We start from the raw sequence: 20,331 nt of genomic DNA, 5'->3' as shown, positions 1-20,331 counted from the left end.
ACCTCCTTCCCTTCAGCAGGAAACCCTGGGGACCGACCTCATCTTCAGGTCTAGCTGGGCTTTTCGTTGGGGCGCAGCAGAGTCTTCTGTGGTCCCATGGCCAGGCTGCCTTTGTGCGGTGACCCGGGAGACCAGTAGAGGTGCGAGCACCGCGTGGACCGGTGGCTTGCGAGGCGGCGTGGGGAGAGGCTCGGTGGGGCGGGGTGGGGTGGGGCGGGCTGCGCCCAGATCTTAGTCGCCGGGGAGAGATTGAGGGAGTCCAGAGCCTTTCCGAGCCGCCAAGCTGGAGCTAGAACTGGAGCGCCGCGGGGCTGTGGCCCCGACGACTGGGCAGCGTCTCCTGCAGGACGCCGAGGTCCCAGCGACGCGCAGTGAGCTGGAGGCGGCCGGGCGCGGCGGCAGAACCCGGGGCGTGCTGCTCTGGCTCACCACGCTGGTCCTGTACGCCTCCTTCCTGGGGCTGGTGAGAGCAGAGGCTGCCCCCTCCAAGGCTGGGGCAGGAGGCTCCGTAGGAAACCAGTTCTCCCCAGCTGCAGACCTGCTCCCCCAGCCTGCACAGAGGGAGCCCGGGTGCATTCATCTTCCTGGGTCTCCGTCTCCTCACTTAGAAAATGGACACGGTTCTAATCTTGGAGGGGTTTGTCAACTCAAACGGATTACGTTAATGTATTTTCCAAAGTCTTTAAACTTTCATTGTCACCTGTGCGATGGAAGGAGATATAGGAAGGGGAACCGGAGCCTTCTGTTCTGAGCCGGTTGCTCTTCTCCACAACCATCCCAGCCAGCTCCAAACTATTAAACTGTCAAACGCCACCTTGCCTCTTCCTGGTGGCCTAACCAAGTTTTGCCAACTGGTAATTTTCCTGACGGAAAAATGGGCCCTGAGAGGAAAGTGACTTTCTTCATCACCCAGGAGGTTAGGTGCTAAGACTCAAAAGCCCGCGGCTTGTAGCCGGGCGGAGCCACGTCCATCTTTAAGATTTTATTATTTTTAGACATTGTCTCACTAAGTAGTCCGGACTGCAGCTTAATTTGTGGTGCTCTCACCTCAGTCTCTGGGCTTGCTTCTCGGGCCACTTCAATGTAGGAGGGCCTACGATGGAAAGTACTGCAGGTGCTAAAGAGTCTTCACTGTGTGCAAAAGTCTTAAGTTCTGCGAGGGAATTTGGTTAGAACCTGTAGCCAGTCTTTCATTGAACCTGGTGCTTGCTTCGGGCCTGTCCACGCTGTAGTACAGAGTTCGTGCTATTAAAAAAGGGAGGACATTTGGTTTAGGGCAGCCCAGTGCATAATCAATTACTCTTGAAATATTGATGACTTAGAAACTTTTTTCTCAAAGGCACCAGTGAATTTTCTCTTCAACCCTTGATTCTTGCTAACACATTCTGCTACAGGCAACATTTTATTGATAAAGCCTTTTGTATATGTTTATGTAAGTATTTCCTAAAAAGTCTTATAGTCTATACTCCTGCCTGGTAGCTTTGGACTTTCATTAAAGAAGCTTATAGGTTTGGAAATATTCAGATGGTTGATTTCCAGCATATTATATGTGTGTAGTTCAGAGAAAGAAATCCATGTGTGCCAGAAGTATTGCTTTCTAAAAACATAACCAACATAAGCAATACGTTGATTACTTAATAATATATCAGTCATAAACGGAGTAGATTTAAAATAAAGAAAATACTTTGAAAATAAATTTGATATATCTTAACTATAAATGCAAGAAAATCTTTTAAGATGTTCTTCAAAGTCTAAAAAAGATTTGCAACCAAAGGCAAACCAATACAATTTAAAAGTTGAGCAGAAAAAAATTAAAAGGAGCAGATGACTCTAATAATAAAGGGTTGTGAGTTTTCCTGTTTATATTGTAATTCTCCTCCCATTCTCTATAAAGGAGAAGACAAATAAACATAAGTTTAATGGCTGTAAGTTCAGAGCTCCTTGCTTTTTAAATTTCAGGGAGTAAGCACTGCTATCCTTGGGCCTACATTCCAAGATTTGGCGAGAAATGTGAATCGAAACATCAGTGACCTTTCTATCATTTTCGTGGGCCGCGCCTCTGGATTTTTATGTGGCACTATGATTGGTGGCGTTCTCCTCGACTATATGAATCCTTTTTTACTTTTGGGTAAGCAGACACTGCTTTTTACTGTTTTTTCAATGAATTTTCAATTTACTCTAAATATTAAAAGCATAGACTGAAGAACGGTTGGCTTTGGAAACAGCTGTGTGCAGCTCCTGGGCAGTCGGGCTTCCGTAGCCTTCGCTGGAGGAAAACTATTCGGGAACCCTCTAGAAACCTGTTGGCCACCCGAGCAACGCTGACTTTACTGTGATATAGGCTCCACTCCAGGCACAGGCACTGGCTGACCCTGAAGCTCTGCTTATCTGGGGTGGGGCGGGGCTTCTGGGGCCACGGGGGTCAGAATGAGTTCCTGGAACCTGACCAAGCTCTGTGGACTTGGGCTTGGAGATGAAGGGACAGGGGATGCTGGGAAAGTGATAAAAGGCTGCACCTCTGTCCTGCCCTTGTCAGAGCTGAGCATGGACTGAGCACCTTGGATCCTGACCCTGGAAAAGAGGGCAGAGCTGCTGGCATGCCATTTTCAATAAATTGGGAAGAATAAAGACAATCTAGATTACTATACTAACACATCTTTGGAGGCAAGGTCAATAATTTATTGCTGATATATAAGTAATCATTATTACTTCCAAAGTGGGCTGAAAGTCTATTCTTTTTTCTGTACTTCATTTCCTTTTATCCCACAAATGAATTTATTTGGTAAAGTTTTCCTATAATCAGTTTTAACGATGGTGTTTTACTTTTGCATTTTTACATTATTACCTTATAGAAATATTCCTTGAATTAACACTTTTTGGACTGACTCAAACACTATAAAATTTATCTTTTGTTACAATTTCTAACTTGATCATTAGCAATGATAGAATTGGATTCAAGTCATAGTAATTTACATTTCTATGGCCACAAAACTTATAAAAGCTTTAGATTTAACCACCACATATCACCACTTCGTCTTTCATCTACTCATACTCACATTTTTGTTGTTGTGATTCGGTTTTACCTTTTTTTGTATTTGGGACAAGCGCTCACTATGTAGCCGGAAACTATCTATATAGATCATGTTGGCCTCAATTCATAGAGCTCTGCCCACATCTGTCTCCCAAGTGCTGTGATTAAAGATGTGCACCGCTATGCCCAGCCCAAGACCAAACAGCTTTAATTCAGTGTTAGTTTTCATTTTAGAATTTCTTATGATGTCCCTTTGACTTCTGACCTTCACAAACACTTGTTTTCTAGCTGGCTTTATTCTTTTTCCTCAGGTGTGTCAATGTTAATTACTGCAGTTGGATTTTATCTCATTCCTTTTTGCAAAAAGGCATTTTTACTGATTATCATGATGGCTGTGTTTGGTGCTTCAATTGGTGTTGTGGATACAGGTTAGTGAATTCTTCAGCTTCATTTCCAGTATCAGGACCAGTACTATGAGGAAAAGTAAAGTATATGAAATTAGAGTGCTACTTGTCTTGCTGTGAAAACACCATGGACTCACACCTCAGCACCTCATAATCACACCTCAACACCTTAGAATCACACCCCAGCACCTCAGCACTACACCTTAGCATCACACTTCAGCACCTCAGTACCCCAGTATCACACCTCAGCACCACAACTCAGCACCACACATTAGTATTTCAGAATCACACCTAAGCACCTCAGAATCACACCTCAGCATCACACCTCAGCGTTACACCTCAGCATCACACCTCAGCACTACACCTCAGTACCCCAGAATCACTTGTCAGTACCACACCTTAGTACCTCAGAATCACACCCTAGCACCTCAGAATCACAACTCAGCACCCCAGATTCTGGGCTTAGAGAACCTTTGTGGGTACCACATTCTTGTCTTTCTTCTTTGTTTTTTTTTTTTTATATCAGAAAATCTCCATGCTTCATCCTATCATTAAAGACCTCCTAAATTACATATAGATCTTTATTTATCCCTAATCCCAGTTTTCCATGCCCACCGTTCTTGCTGTATGGGAAGAAAAGCTATTTGATAGATCATGGAAATAGTTACACTTCTAGATTCATTTGAATGTAAAACTACATGCTTGTCTCCAAATATCTGATTTTTTTGAAGATAGTCAAATCCTAGATGCTCGTGGCTTTTTACATTGTGAGTGTTAAAACTGTGCAGCTCACAGTTCGGAAAATTGTTTTTGTTTCCTGCAACAATTAAGACAGAATTCAGGGCAATCTGGCTGGCATCTAGGTGTTTAGTATCTAGTTTAGACCTAAGTAAATAATCACTCCAATTGGAATTAGCACCCAAATGAAATACTGAAGCTTTGGTAGTTTTCCCACCATTAAATAACATTTTGCCTAGTATTGCTCATATATTTATGCATGGACCTGGGGATATGGCTCAGTTGGGCAGAGTATTTGTCTACAAAATACTGGGCTCAATCCCCATCACTGCATAGACTGAGTGGCACATTCTTGTAATCCCAGTACTTAAATGATTCTGATGGGACTTTCAAAAAATCCAAGATCATCTTTTGCTACATAGCAAGCTCATGGTCAGGAAAACATTTACGAGGGCTCTCTCAAAAATTACAAATAAATTTATCAGGGTTTTGTTGTTCTATTTCTGTGAAGAGATACTAAGACCGGGGCAACTTACAAAAGAAAGCATTTAATAGGGAGTTTGCTTACAGTTCCAGAGTATTAGTCCATAAGCATCATGGGAGGAAGCAGGGTATAATAAATAGTTTCTAATGAGTGATGGTTTACTAACTTGTAAATTCCATGTATGAGGATAAGATGTAACACAGTCCTCTGGTAATGGTGGGTTACAGCTCCTTAATTACAGAGGGGCTCTTGTATAAACTTAGAATGTCATAAAACTCCTACAGCCTAATATAAACACTAATAAAATATTCCTACTAAGTGACTGTCAGATTATTTCTTTAACTTGTAGGTGGGAACGTCCTCATCTTGGATCTCTGGGGGGACAAAGGAGCCCCACATATGCAGGCCTTGCACTTCAGTTTTGCCTTGGGTGCCTTTCTGGCTCCCCTGCTGGCTAAGTTGGCCTGGGGCACAACAGCATCTGCTCAGAACCACACCGAGTCCGACCTTGACACTCTGATGCTGAACCAATCCTCCAACGCCACCACAGGCTCCGTGTTCGCGGTACCCGATGACATGAATCTGCTGTGGGCATATGCTTCTATCAGCACCTATGTTTTAGTAGTTTCTGTCTTTCTGTTTGGTCTGTTTTGTAAGAAACATTCAAGGCAGAAAAAACCCAGAGCATCTACTGAGGGAGCTCGAAGGGCTAAATATCACAGGGCCCTGCTATGCCTCCTCTTCCTCTTCTTCTTCTTTTATGTGGGAGCTGAGATAACATACGGCTCTTACGTATTCTCCTTCGCCACCACCCATGTTGGCATGGAAGAGAGTGAGGCAGCTGGCTTGAACTCCATCTTCTGGGGAACCTTTGCAGCCTGCAGGGGCCTGGCTATCTTCTTTGCAACACTCTTACAGCCTGGAACCATGATTGTGCTGAGCAACATTGGCAGCCTGGTCTCATGTTTCTTTCTGGTGCTTTTTGACAAGAGCCCTCTTTGTCTCTGGATCGCGACTTCTGTGTATGGAGCCTCAATGGCAGCCACGTTTCCCAGCGGCATCTCCTGGATTGAGCAGTACACTACCTTAACTGGGAAATCTGCAGCATTCTTTGTAATTGGCTCTGCCCTGGGAGAAATGGCCATTCCTGCAGTGATCGGAATTCTTCAGGGACACTACCCAGATCTGCCAGTAGTTCTGTACACATGTCTGGGCTCAGCCATATTCACAGCTGTTTTATTTCCTGTGATGTATAAATTAGCCACCTTACCCCTGCAAAGCTAGTGCAAAGGAAGGAAGAACAAGGACCAGAAAGGTTGCTCTCCAGCTCTGAACAACATAAATGGAAACATTGCAGAAAAGTGGGATGGAATGGATTCTGAAGTAGTTGAAATGAAGAATCAAGGCATTCTGTAATAGAGAACTCTAGAACTATTCTGATTTGATACAGCCCACAACCAACACCTCTAAGGCAATTCCCAAATGCCTCTGTGTTTGAGCCCTCTCCAATGAATAGAGGCAACTCCCTTGTGATACACCAGGAGAAAATGGACAAATATTTGGGGAAGACAAATTGTTTAATAAATGCATATTGCTACTCTCAAGGAATCCAGGCCAGGTGGAGTCATAGCAATTTATCAGCAATTTCTAGAGATAACTAGAAAGTTTCCACATATAACTGCTAAAATGTTTTGCCTGCTCTGGAATTTCCAGAGTCTTCTATAATGTACCATGCTGTAATGAACATATTAAAAAATGCCTTTAGGCATGCAAAACTTAGCTCAGTCAGGATCCCCACTATACCTAAGGCTGCATCTGATCACCAGAACCCAGTGACATCACTCACTTAAGATAATCAGACACAGTCCTAGAACCCCATGGCACGCACTGGACAGTATATAAGCAGAGACCAAGAGCAAGGCTCATTCGGCACATCTGGGGAGATGTCACTGTGATCTGCCCTGCAGCTGGGGTCCCCCTCCAGATGCTGACCCTCAAGTCAGAGACTACTCTTAGAGACTGGACCTGACCTTCTGCTAAGATTCACTGCACAGGTGAGCAGCCTGGGGGAGATAGGATTAGGACCATAGTTAGGGACTTAGTGTGTGAACATTGTATAAAAAAATCTCAGCATAATAAAATATAACTTCTGTTATACTAACTATGCCTTCTCATACAGTAAGATTTTGTGACTCCAAACAGGAGTCTCATTAGGAGATATGATATTTTGTGGTGTGTGCAAAAAGATATTTGTATTTGAGAAGTTGGGTAGTGCACACATAGGGAGGCACCATGGATATGTAGAAGAGATAGTCCTTTGCTGAGCAAATCACCAGACATCCATATTCTGTTTGTTGGGACAAGGTTTTGCTATATAACCCTGACTGTTCTGGAACTCAGAGATACCCCTGCCTCTCTCTCTGCCTCTCTGCCTCTCTGCCTCTCTGCCTCTCTGCCTCTCTGCCTCTCTGCCTCTCTGCCTCTCTGCCTCTCCTCTGCCTCTCTGCCTCTCTTCCTCTCTGCCTCTCTGCCTCTCTGCCTCTCCTCTGCCTCTCTGCCTCTCTGCCTCTCCGCCTCTCCTCTGCCTCTCTGCCTCTCTTCCTCTCTGCCTCTCTGCCTCTCTGCCTCTCTGCCTCTCCTCTGCCTCTCTGCCTCTCTGCCTCTCTGCTTCTCTGCCTCTCTGCCTCTCCTCTGCCTCTCTGCCTCTCTGCCTCTCTGCCTCTCTGCCTCTGCCTCCTGAGTTCTGGGATTAAAGACATGGAACACAACAACAGGCAGTGGAGAGAGTAATTTTGATGCAAGAGAAACTTGTAGTAAAATTAATGCTATAAAAGATTTACTAAAAAACTTGCTTAGGAAATATTAAGTTATATGGAGTAGAATTTAGTTGAAGGGTCATTACCTCCAAGATTACTGTACTCACCAGGTGTGTTAGAAACTGTGAAAAAGACATTTTTTTTTATCATAATTGAAGTTTAGGGTTGCTGAGGAAGTTTCTGCTAAATGTTTATTCAACATGAGCAGTTAGGCTCTATCCCCATAAAGGACTTAGAGCCAGTCAGTGGGTCCATCTCCATATCAAAGAACATGCCTTTAACAGGCAGCTCAAGTGGACAGAGCAAAGTTACAACCATCATTGTGCCCTGATCTGCCTTAACTCTCCTGCACTCTTAACAGGAAAAACATAATTCTGCCAGGTGGGCAAGATGAGCCTGGGTGACAACTATGTGAAAAGAACAACACTGGTACACTTAAGAAACAATTCTGATAATACCTTTGTTGTATAATTCTCTCATGTGCCCAAGTCTCCAGACTTGCAGTCTCCTATGTCCGTTTAAATTGTTTGGCATATAACCTGGGGCCAGGACCTCAAAGAGACTTAAGGATGACAGCACCTGTGGAAAGAATAAGCCCACTGTGTGTGTGTGTGTGTGTGTGTGTGTGTGTGTGTGTGTGTGTGTGTGTGTGTATGTAAGTGAGCAAGATCGTCAACTGGAAGCCTGTTCTTCTTTGGGCATTATTCACAGCCAGCCTTGTGGGTTTTTGATGTTTCATTTAGTAATCTCTCTCTCTCTCTCTCTCTGTCTCTCTCTTTCTCTCTCTCTCTCTCTCTCTCTCTCTCTCTTTTTTCCTGGACCCACTCACTTTGGTCCTGCTCACTCTGACCACATTTATTTCATATATATGGGTACACTGTCACTGTCTTCAGACACAGCAGAAGACAACATCAGATCCCATTATAGATGGCTGTGGGCCACCATGTGGTTGCTGGGAATTGATCTCAGAACCTCTGGAAGAGTAGTTAGTGTTCTTAACGGCTGAGCCATCTCTCCAGCCTCTTTACTATTCTCTTAAGTATGCACAGTAATTTCTCACTGGGTAGGCATATTATTTCTGTAACAGTTTCATGGAAGAGTATTTGGAGATGAAGTGTTTTTTTAATTATTTACCTTACTAGTAGTGTTGCGTTAAAGAATGCTAAAGACTTGTTTGGTTTTATATTTTATGGTTTTATATTTTATGTATAGTATGGTGGTTTGAATATGCTTGGCCCAGTGAGTGGCATTATTAGGAGGTGTGGCCTTGCTGGAGAAGGCGTGGCCATGTTGAAGGAAGTATGTCACTGTGGGGGTGGGCTTCGAAACCCTCATCCAAGCTACCTGAGGACAGTCTGATCCTGGCTTCCTTTGGATGAAGATGTAGAACTCTCAGCTCCTCTGGTGCCATGCCTGCCTGGATGCTATCATGTTTCCTGTCTTGATGATAATGGACTAAACCTCTAAACCTGTAAGCCAGCCCCAATTAAATGCTGTCCTTTGTAGGAGTTGCCTTGGTCATGGTGTCTCTTCACAGCAGTAAACCCTAACTAAGACTGATAGGTTTACAAAATGCAGCATGATGCAGCAGCAGGAGGGCGTGCCTTGGTGGGTCCATGCTGAGACACCCCCTCCCACTCAGTATCAGTCACACAACAGGCCTAGTATAAAAGGAAGCTTATTTGGGACCTGGAAATGGAGTCTGGAGAAGAGAGTAGAGGCAGAGATGGAAAGGGGACAGAGAAGGACAGGAAGAGAGAGGAGAGAGAAAGAAGGGAAGAGGCTGGGAACACGTGAGAGAGAGGAAGAAAATGGGGGTGGGAGGGGAGAGAGAGAGAGAGAGGGCGAGAGAGAGAGAGAGAGAGAGAGAGAGAGAGAGAGAGAGAGAGAGAGGGAGAGAGAGATCGTTTATAAGTGAGTTAAGTGAGCCAGGCTCATACATGGGTGTTGCTAGGTAACTGTTGGGTGGAGCCTAGAGGGAATGCTAACAGACACATAGGGAATACTTTTCTTCAAGATGCAACTCTGTTTTTTTAGATTCATGCAGGTGGACCATGGGCCTCTTTTATGTCATCTGCTTATCCTTCATGTAGAAATGAAAGTTAGATGATTTTCAAAGGGAAAAACCCACAGGATTCAGAGTTTGTGTGAGACATCTGATAGAACAGCCCTTCCTTCACTTGGGAATTAAAAAAAAAAAAACTTAAAAATGTGCTACTATGGACATAAACTAACACTTCAATACTTCATTTGAGTAATTATATGAAAAACCACTTTTATTGCTCCATTTTTGTTACTATTATTGTCATTTTATGTTTTGGTTTGAGACAATGTCTTGCTGTGTATCATACACTGGCCTGGAACTGGTCATCCTCCTGCCTCAGCCTTCTGAATTAAACACCTGCACTTCCATGTCAGTTTAGTACTATATTTGATCCATCTTAAAATATGTCTTTTCTATACTTTAACATCTCTTGGAACAGGTCTTATATGAAATATATTTGTTTTCCATACAAATATGTAGTATACTTCATAATTAGTGTCTTAACTACTGAAATGTAGTAATTCTTTTGATTATGACAATTATACTATTTTACAGTTAATTTTTAAAAGTTATGATATTCTCACTGTGACAGCCAGGCTGCTTCCAAATACCTTGGATGGAGTGATTCTTTCTCAGTATCCTAAGTATGGTGCTTAGAGAGAGCATGGTCCAATACCTGAAGCTGTTACAGAGATGCTATGTCAGTGTATAGCTGACGGTTGGGTCTGTCGTATTCTCAATGAGGGCAGTATTTACACTATAAACACTATTAAACAACGAGATAATTTTTAATTATTTTAACTTAAAATGAACCAGGCTTTCTCAAGAGCTGGAGGCTTGTGCAGCCCCCTGGCCTTCTCCTTGAACTTGAAACACCTGGGACTCCAGTGTACAGATGCAAGGGTGTTTTGTAACCAAGGATCAGGGATGAGGAAGGCTAGTTCCTGTAAGTATGGCAAAGGTGGCCTGTGCTACCCTTAGATAAAGTCGAAAATTAACATGTTAGCTGAATGACATTGAACATCTACCATATTGTACTCTGTTTTCTCTTACCTGATTTCTATAAATTTGCTTTTGATAAAAGTGCTTTGTTTTAAGTGAACCAGCCCTGTCCGTGCACCCCTTATGGCAGCCATGAGTTGGTCTTAGTGACTTAACACCTTTGCACTGGTCAGGTGGATAAATGGATGCTAAAGGCTGCTGTTGTTTGTTTATGCTCTATCTTTTCCTTAGGCAGATATTACAAATGACCTCTGCCTCCCTTTACTGCATTTTCTGAAGCTCTTACGCCTTAGGCAATTGCTGTGAAGCTTGATGAACAGGGAGTCTATCTTTTAGCCTCACTTTTGGAGGGCAGAGGACAGAGCCCAGGGAGATAAGCATGGTGGTAACAATGTGGCACACATTTCAAAACCCACAATGAGCCCCACCAACCAAAGGAGAATGGCTGTTGTGTAGGGTTACAACCTCTAGATGGTGAAGTTGCTGGCCCACAGACCACATTATGGGTAAAGATGGTCCTCCTTTTGGGCGTCCCTGAGGACATTTGCTCCCTTTCTCCCATGACTCATGCACATAGCACACAGTGTGTACAAAACAAAATACCCTGCACAAACATCCATAGCTGCAATCCAGTTATATTTACTTTTCTCTACTCACTCCATTGACTGAAGGTCATATTTTTTCATGTCTGTAGAATACCAGTTTTTCTTTTTCCAATACTGGAGACTAAGTCCAGAGCCTTGTACATACTAGACAAGTGCTCTACCATGGAGCTATAGCTCTAGTCCAAGCTGCACGGATTCTACATCTTCTGCTGGCATGCATCCGGGGTGGGGCTATGCTGACACACACAGGCACTGTTCCTATGGGGCTTCACCCTTAACGCCGTCCTGTCATTGACATTCCTGAGATGATGGGCATAGTCCTTATCTGTGATGGCCTGTAATGCTACAAGCCACATTTGGTCTGAGTTTAGATCTTAAAATATGGCTTACATGCCGGGTGGTGGTGGCACACACCTTTAATCCCAGCACTTGGGAGGCAGAGGCAGGCGGATTTCTGAGTTTGAGGCCAACCTGGTCTACAGAGTGAGGTCCAGGACAGCCAGGGCTACACAGAGAAACCATGTCTTGAAAACAAACAAACAAACAAACAAACAAAGGCTTATATTCATCTCCCTCACAGGACAATTTGGGGGTTATATCAATGAAAGGATGTCCTTAACATGGTCCCTTGTTCATACTGATTCAATAATTTTTTATTATTTTAAATAACTATCAAATTTTATTTATTATATGGCTTGTATGATAGCAAATATAATCATAATTTAAATATACACAGCTTTATTGACTACTGGCTGCTGTACTGGAGTCTAGCCAGTTATCAAGAATCGAGTTATCACATACAGAGGTGTTGCCAGGAGGCATTTATTTCTTGTTCCTCTGGAAATTAACAGGAACTAGAATAAATATTGTGTAAATGCTTTATTAAATTGCACAATTTAAATTGCTACCATCTTTGAGAAAGGCCTAGACTCTGGGGCTGGAAAGATGGCTCAGCAGTTAGGAGCATTGAATGCTCTTTCACAGGACCTGGGTTCAATTCCCAGCACCAACGTGGCAGCTCCCAATGTCTGTAACTCCAATCTGAAACACAGACACACAGGCAGGGAAAGCACCAATGCACATAAAATAAAAAGAAATTCTTTTTAAAGAGGGGAGGGCCTAGACTCAAAGTCACTTGCGTAGACACTAGAGCTGAGAGGTACCAAAGATGTGTATAAAATCACAGTTGGTTATGAAGAGGTTTTCGACTCCCTTCCTAAATGTACCATGGTCAGCGTTTGAGCTGGGCTGAACAAGAGTCAAATGTTTTGTCTCTTTCTTGACAACTTCCTCATGTATAAAGTGCACACACCCCAACCCCCTGCTTTCTCTCTCACATTAGTCCATCTCCCATAACTCTTGGTGACCAGGAGACTGGGTTCAGCAATTACCGTCTACTCTTACTCTTATGGTCTAGTGTTTTATGTTGCCTTACACTTTTAACTTCAGAATTCACTTAGTATCGGATCTCTTAAATTTATTGAGATGTTTGTGGGCTATCTGGAGTGCTATTTCGGAGTCATCGCGTGGGACAAACAGCTTGAAGGTTAGCCCTTGTAGCTCCTGAAGGGAATAAGTGAACAAACTCTATCCTTTCCCACCAGCTTTAACTGCCAAGGTTTGCTCTCTCTTGTGCAAAGGACAAGAGTATAAAGGTGTAATTGGCAGTGGAGGGGTAAAACCCTAAACAGAGCTCCAGGGTTCCAGAACGGCTGCTCTAACTGGACAATGAAATGTACAGTTTGGGACTGGGCAAACTTTTGAGTGGTTTCCTTAATCTAGCCTTATAATGTTTTTATTTGTTTGTTCATTATAATAAAGATATTTTATTTAATAAATTAAATGGTATAAGGTTCTTTGATTTTAATGATGATAGAACATTTATATAACAAATATATTTACCTACTTTCATATTTGCAGCTCAGTGACAATACAGACACTCACATCGCTGTGTATCCAACCACTAGAGCCAGCACCAAAAAACTCATCTTGTAAAACTAAAACTCTCTTTTGTACATGAGCACTCCATTCCACATACCTGTGCTCCCGCTGATATCCACCACTCTAAATTCTTTGCCTGTGATTTGAGTCAGTGCCTTATGCAGGTATAATGATATAAAACCTGTCATTTTTATTAGCTTCTCTCACATGCCTTTGACTCATCAGTGTTGTGACACTCTCCAGCACTGCTTCCCATGTTCAGCTACATCTGTAGTGGACACTTGAGTTGCTTCCACTTTTTTTGTTACTATGAATGATGTTTCTGGGAATCACTTCAAGTATGGTTTTCAAATCTTTGAGGATAACTAAAGTTTTACCAGAGTGAGACATGGATATGACAATTGTTTTGGGGTTTTTTGTTTTTGTTTTTGTTTTTGTTTTTTTCGAGACAGGGTTTCTCTGTGTAGCCCTGGCTGTTGTGGAACTCACTCTGTAGACCAGGATGTCCTCAAACTCAGAGATTTGCCTGCCTCTGCCTCCCAAGGCATGCACCACCACTACCTGGCAGCAATTGTATTTGTTTTAATATTTAAAAAATTTATTTTTAATTTTCAATAAATATTTGCAGTACAGTCATATCCCCAATGATAAAACAACTGTTCTGAGTTAGCAAGAAATTAGGTTTACACAATTTTTCTAAGAAAAAATATATCCATTATGTAGCACTTAATAATAAAGCTGTCTGAAGAGGTCAAATGTGACACACCTGTGGCAAATTTTAAAAGACCATGAATCAAAACACAGTATCAATATATGCCTAGTCTATAACCTCAAAATCTTAATATATGCCTATTCTGGGACATCAATCTAGTCACTGTATGTTTCCTCGTCGCTATTCCTTCCTGCTTCCACCTCTAAAATAAGCCCTGATTATAGAACAGCGAGCCTGTTATGGGACCCTTGATATCACCCATTAAAATTCTGGCTGTGGTACCATGTGGTACACACCTTTAATCCCAGTATTTGGGAGTCAGAGGAAGGTGGATCTCTGAGTTTTGAGGCTAGCCTAGTCTACAGATTGAGTTCTAGAATAGCCAGAGCTACACAGAGAAACACCCCTACCCACTCTTCCCTAGATTTTTCTTTTTGTTGTTGTTGTTGTTGTTGTTGTTGTCTTAACAAAGGGGTGCTAATGCTACTAAATATCTAACACAAGCCAGACCCCTACAACAAGATGATCCAGGGCCAGCCATGATAGAATCAAAGGTTTTCCCAACTCTTTAAAGTAAAGCTCACTTCCACCTTATGACTAACCATCTTTTTCACTATGACTGTAAACATATTTTGCTGCATAGCTAATCAGTTACCATTACTACCAAAAGTAACAGTTGCCTTTAAGTAGTAAATAATAAGTTCAGGATGGTTAAAGCACAAAATCAACTGAGAATGACAAAAATTAGTATACAGAACTGGCCTTTTAAATCTGTGGGTCAAACCTCCAAGGGCTCAAAGCAACTATCTATTAATATTTGATCTGTACTGCACATGCAGACTTCTCCTTATCATATAGTACAACAACCATTTACATGAGCATTTACATTGTGTTCAGTGCCACGACCACGCCAGAGATGAGGTGAAGTGTTGGGGAAGATGTGCCTAAGTTATATGCAAATATGGTATCATCTTTATTAGACTTGAGCATCCATGGTATTGGTTATAGAGGGATTCCTGAGATTAATCATCCTGTATGAAGACCAAGAGAGAGAGCCACGTACTTTCCTCTGAGCCTTCTCCGTCTGTTATCACTGTTGTTACAGTTATCTTTAGGATTAGGGACTCAACAGCCATGACATCATGCCTACAAGACATCATGGTACACTCAGCTATATCCTGAGCCCTGACCATTTAACCTCTTAGTGCTGTTTCAAAGCAGCCAAGCAGCGTCTTCTGCTCAATTTTCTGATGTATGATAAAAATCTAATGATATAAAAACATTTGGCAATTAGCAAAGTGTTCTGAAAGTGTCTGTCAAAATGTAAAATATGAGTTCTAGTTATTTCCTCAATCTTGTCATAACTAGGAATTTGGACAGGCTAAATTAAATTTTACTTATAGCATAATTTCACAATAACCTCACCTAAATGTCTTTTACAAACATCAGTGCATATATATGGGATATATAATATAAAACTGTAAGTCGGTTGAGTTTTTCTTTTCTCAAAACAAATTCTGGTTGTAAAATACCTATGTATCATACAAGAGGGCCCAACTTAAAACCAAACCAAACCATTCTTACCAGGTAGAAAAATTTTCAAATTATTTACACATTCACAATCTATGTATTTTCTCATGGTCAACAAGTGGACTCAAATGGTTTAAGTTATCCCGCCATTTGAAGAGGAAAGTATCTGCAATTATCTTAAACCACAGAGTTAACTTAATTTTACCACTGACAGCCGTTTTCAAAGTTTCTCCCTTGATACATAGCAATAGCTTTTACTCTCATTGGGATCTGGATTCAAGGTTAAATTCTTCCTCAGAAACAGAATGTAATCAATTTCATGTTCACCCCAGATACCATCAGATTGGGTCTTGTAATAAACTCTTGTTAGATAATTCATTTAGATCAACCTCTTCCAAGGATATTCCCAACTCGGCTTTTAAGCGCCTCTGTGCCACTTACTTCACACCAAAGGCATTGTTCTCTTCCCGCTCGCCTGGATGACTACAGCAACTATTGGTGAAACAACCTGGAAAGGCAATTTTAGCACCTGATCTCTGCTGTAACAGGAGCTTATTTTCAATATTAAACAAGAAGACACTAAAAGCTCAATGTATTAAACCTTTGCCGATGTTTTCATTAAGGTGACAGTTTTTCTTGGTGTCAGCCCCAATTTTATTGTCATTTTCATCAATAAGAATACACATCTCTGCTAGAAGCTGAACCTGTTTCTCATTAAGATGGCTGGTATTTATTTCAGGCATTGTGACAGAATGTCTGATTTGATCTAGAACACAGAGATTCTAGCTGGAGATGCTCAACCATTGTATTCTTAATATTATGATATTCTTTTAACTTTACTATGTGGGCTTAGTCCTAATCCTATTTATCCAGAAGAGACTAGCTATAATAAGAGGACACAGAACACTTTTCCAAGTGTTGTTTCAAATCTGCATGGTATGCTGGTACAGTGGTGGCAGACACACCGTGGGAGTAACCAACCATTCTCTGTTGGATTTAAGGCCTACACCACGAGATGGAGATGGCCACTATTTGAGTGGCCAAGAATGTGAGACTAGATAGACTATGGACTTAGGGGAAAACCAAATACTATTGCTCTGCTAAAGGAATGTAGCAATGACTCCTAATGACATGCTGCTATACCTGTAGATCAGCATCTCACTTAGCCATCACCAGAGACGCTTTCTCTCTGGAGGAATTCAGAGAATGCAGGGACCCACAGTTGCATAATGTACAGAGAGTGAGAGAGATTGGAACACTTAGTCCTAAATGGGATGCCATCATCAAACTGCCCCCTTCAGGACTCAGGGAGCTACGTAGAAAAAGAGGCAGACAAGTTGTAAGAGACATGAGAATGGAAGATACCAAGGAATCAGTGACTCCTAGATACAACCAGCTGAGGTACATATAAACTCACAGAGACCAGGGCAGCATGCACAGGTCCAAGGCAGACTGGGTCTAAGCACTGGGAGAGGTAGACACATGCCTCCATCCATAATGCAGAAGCTATCTCCCACTGTCAATCACTTACAAAGCAAAAATTACTTTCCCCCAATGGAGTCTCAGTGTAGTAAGAGAAAATTTAATGGAATATTTGGAGATTTTTGTCTTCTAATACTTTGGGCATTTTTTAAACTTGCTGGTCTTTTGCTTATATATTATGGCTTCAAATTTTATGTTTTTATTGGTTTTGTGTGTGTGCATGTGTCTCAGCATGTATGTGGTATATGTGTTTCTTGTACATTTTTCTGTATTATTTTATTGGGGTTTTTTTTGGGTGGGGGGTTGTTTGTTTGGATAGCTGTTTTCTAAAGAGACAGAGAAAGAAAGTGTGGAGTTGGATGGCTGAGGAGGATCTCAGAGGAGATGCCCAGGTCAGAATATATTGTATGAAAAGATACTTTTTTTTTTTTGAGACAGGGTTTCTCTGTGTAGCCTTGGATGTCCTGGAACTCACTTTGTAGACCAGGCTGGCCTCAGAAATCCACCTGCCTCTACCTCCCAAGTGCTGGGATTAAAGGCGTGTGCCACCACGCCCGGCTGATACTTTAAACTTGAAAAGGTATTGTTTCAAATTGTAGATTGGTGTCTGACCTGTGATGATAGGTCTCACCCAGGTAGTAAGAGAACAAACTCAGAAAGTGTGCAAAACTGTGTTTCTAGATTGCTGTATATTTTAAGCAACTGTTTTGAGAGCTGACCACATGCTAGGTACTTCAGACTTAATGAACTTCCACCCTTATCCTTGGAGTTCTGTTTATCACTATGTGCACTAGGAATTGAGACATGAAGGAAATGTGGTCTACTTATATAAGTGAGGCACTGGAGGTAAGCCTCTGCAGGATGCTTCTTGTCCATGTCTATCCCTGTGTCTGTTTCCTGGCTTCCAGGAGGCAAATGGCTCTGCCTCACCATGCCCTTCTTCACGATGCCCCCCCTCACCATAGGCCCTGAAACAACAGAGATGGTTGTGTATCAGGTGAAGCCCGTGGAAGGTGAGCCTGGACCTTCTCTTATGTGTTAAGCAGCTTCCCTCATGGACTTTTGGCACCGCGGTGAAAGTGCTGACTGCTCAGGGCTTGGTCTTACTTTTCTGCTAACTGAATAGTGCTGTATTATATGAATCATTTTCTACTTGGGCTGCCTTGGAGGGAGAGGTGTGTGCCAGAGAATCATGCGCTGGGCCAGTCTGAGCCTCTCACAGCAGCTCTGCCCTTCTTTGGAACTGTTCCCTCCTCCTCTTCCTAGGCTCTCATCGTCTGTGAGTAAAGGCCCACCATTGTTCTAGTGGGACTAGCTGCTGGCGTTTCTGGTCAACCCACGAAGGGGTGAGCGTTTGGCTTTAGGTCTGCCCCTCTGCTCCCTTCTAGAGAGCTGGTTATCTCCCACTCCTGCACCCGCTACTCTGAAAGCACAGGCACTTACCGCTCAGCAGGAAGTTTCACTTTCAGTCTATTCCAGGGTAGACTGGCCTCAGTGATTGATGTTAATGGATACTTGACCGACGCTGGTAGACCCGAGAACAACATTATTTCAAATATAATGGGGGGGGGGAGCCCAGCTAATTGTAAATTTCTTTTTGTAAAAGTCTATAAGTCAAAGTTTGTAGACACTATTTTTAAAAACTTAGTTAGTGTATTCCATGTATGTGCAGGTACCCCTTGGAGGCCAGAGAGGGCACTGCGTCCCCTTAAGCTGGAGTTCCAGGCAGTTGTGAGCATCTCTACATGGATGCTGGGAACTGAACTCTGGTCTTCTGGGAGAGCAGCAAGAACATTTAACTGCTGAGCGATGTCTCCTGTCTCTGAACTGTACTTTTTATCCAGAATAAGTGCTAATACAATAGGGTAGACTTTACACTTGCAAGAGCTATGAATGGATCTCTTTTGTGGGAGACAGAATTACACCCTAAACCTGTGGACCAAAAAGTCCCCAAGCTCCTGCAGCTCAGTCAGTTGACAGGCACTGACAAAGACTTGCTGTGCTCAGTGAGCACTGCTCTGGGGCAACAGGGCAGGCAATCCCCTGCCTGGGCGGAGCTAGTCTCGCTCTTGAAAGCGGTTATGAGGCCGCAGTTACAAAGCCAGGCATCAAGTACAACCTGATGGAGTGCCAGAGACAAGACGCACTTAAGCGTTTGCTCTTCGAGAATTCTCAAATACTTCATTTGCAGTTTTTCTTTCTTTCTTTTTAGCACAATTCATATGGGTTAATGAACCTAAACCCAACAACAGCAGCAACAAGAAGAAGTTCCAGAAAACCAGCATCGGGGTTTGTCCAGTGGAGCTAAGAGAGCAAGCACTCCAGAGGCTGAGTTAGATCTCAGGTTGCAGCTCCTGATACCCAAGGGTGACCAAGGGGTTCAGCTTTCAGCTCTGTCCCTTACCACTTACAGAAAATGCAACTTCTGCGAGGTGTGTGTCCTCTTCTGAGTTAAGACAACCTTTGGGCCTTTTAATCCTTTTAACCTTGCTTTATTTTAAAATTGTGCATGTGGCGTGTGTGCGTGCATGTGTGTGTGCATATGTGTGTGTGTGTACATGGCTTTACACGTATGTGGAGGTCAAAGGGCAACACTTTAAAAGTCAGTTCTTTCCATCTGTTGGATCGAATTCAGCTAGCCAAGCTGGCATGGAAAATCTGTCACCCACTGGGCCACCTCTCCAGGCTTGACTCAGAGGCGGATGCATTCCTGAAAGGTCAGTTCACCTGATGAGTGCCTGAGAAGGCTTAACTGAAAATAAATTTGATGGAAAAGCAAAAACCTGTGAAGGTCTGTAAATTTGCAGCCTTGTGTCAGAAACAGAGGAACTGTAGGCACCCGTGGTCATCATGTTCATGATAAAAGTCACAAGTCCTCATAACGGAGAATGCAGGTACAGAAAAACGCACAGACCTGCCCTTGATAGAGTCCAGGTTTATGAGCAATGATCAAGGTTTTATTGTTTTAAACACAACCAGGAGGTTGATACTGCCATTCTTATCTTGGAGTACAAAGTGCTTTTCTCTGAACTGTGACATGAGAATCGTTTAATAATCCTGAAGGAGGCCAAAGTGCTTTCTGCTTCTGCCCTACCAGAGCCCATAAGCTCCAAGAAGAGAAAGGACCCTGGAGAGACTGACCTTTGAGCTCAGCGTAGTGTAATCTCAGGCAAAGCTCAGGACCAGTGCCTTTGGGAATGCAGACAGCTGGAACAGAGACTGATTTACAGGCTGGTGACTCCTTGTGTGCTCTTTGTGGGTGATTTTACTGTGTGTCCCCCTGAAGGACAAGCTGAGATGAGGAGATGCCATTTGCTGTTAGCATCGATGCTGCTCGCTCAAGTATGAAGAAAGGTGGATTCTGTCAGACACAAGCAGCTCCAGGCTCAGCAGCTCCGACCTCCTGCATACCACAGAGCAAGTGTGTCAATCACGGGAAAAGTAGCAAGAGTCCGCTCTCTCCTTCCTCTACATAGGTTCCAGGAATCAAACTCATGTCTTCAGGCTTGGGGGCAAGCACCCTTAACTGCTGAGCCACCTTG

At 42.9% G+C, this 20,331-nt stretch overlaps 2 pseudogenes across 1 annotated transcript; one reads left to right on the top strand and one right to left on the bottom strand.

Moving 5' to 3' along the window:
• Positions 1-261: 261 nt before the first annotated feature.
• On the top strand, positions 262-6,816 carry Mfsd4b2 (major facilitator superfamily domain containing 4B2; annotated as a pseudogene). Its single transcript, NR_160807.1, has 4 exons — positions 262-463; positions 1,960-2,128; positions 3,343-3,459; positions 5,007-6,816. The product of NR_160807.1 is annotated as a major facilitator superfamily domain containing 4B2 (transcript).
• On the bottom strand, positions 13,650-16,104 carry Gm8911 (predicted gene 8911; annotated as a pseudogene).

This window comes from Mus musculus, chromosome 10, assembly GCF_000001635.26.
Source record: "Mus musculus strain C57BL/6J chromosome 10, GRCm38.p6 C57BL/6J".
In the NCBI taxonomy this organism is placed as follows: Eukaryota; Metazoa; Chordata; class Mammalia; order Rodentia; family Muridae; genus Mus; species Mus musculus.
Note: the sequence above shows the minus strand (reverse complement) of the source record. Positions and strands in the feature narration are given on the sequence as shown.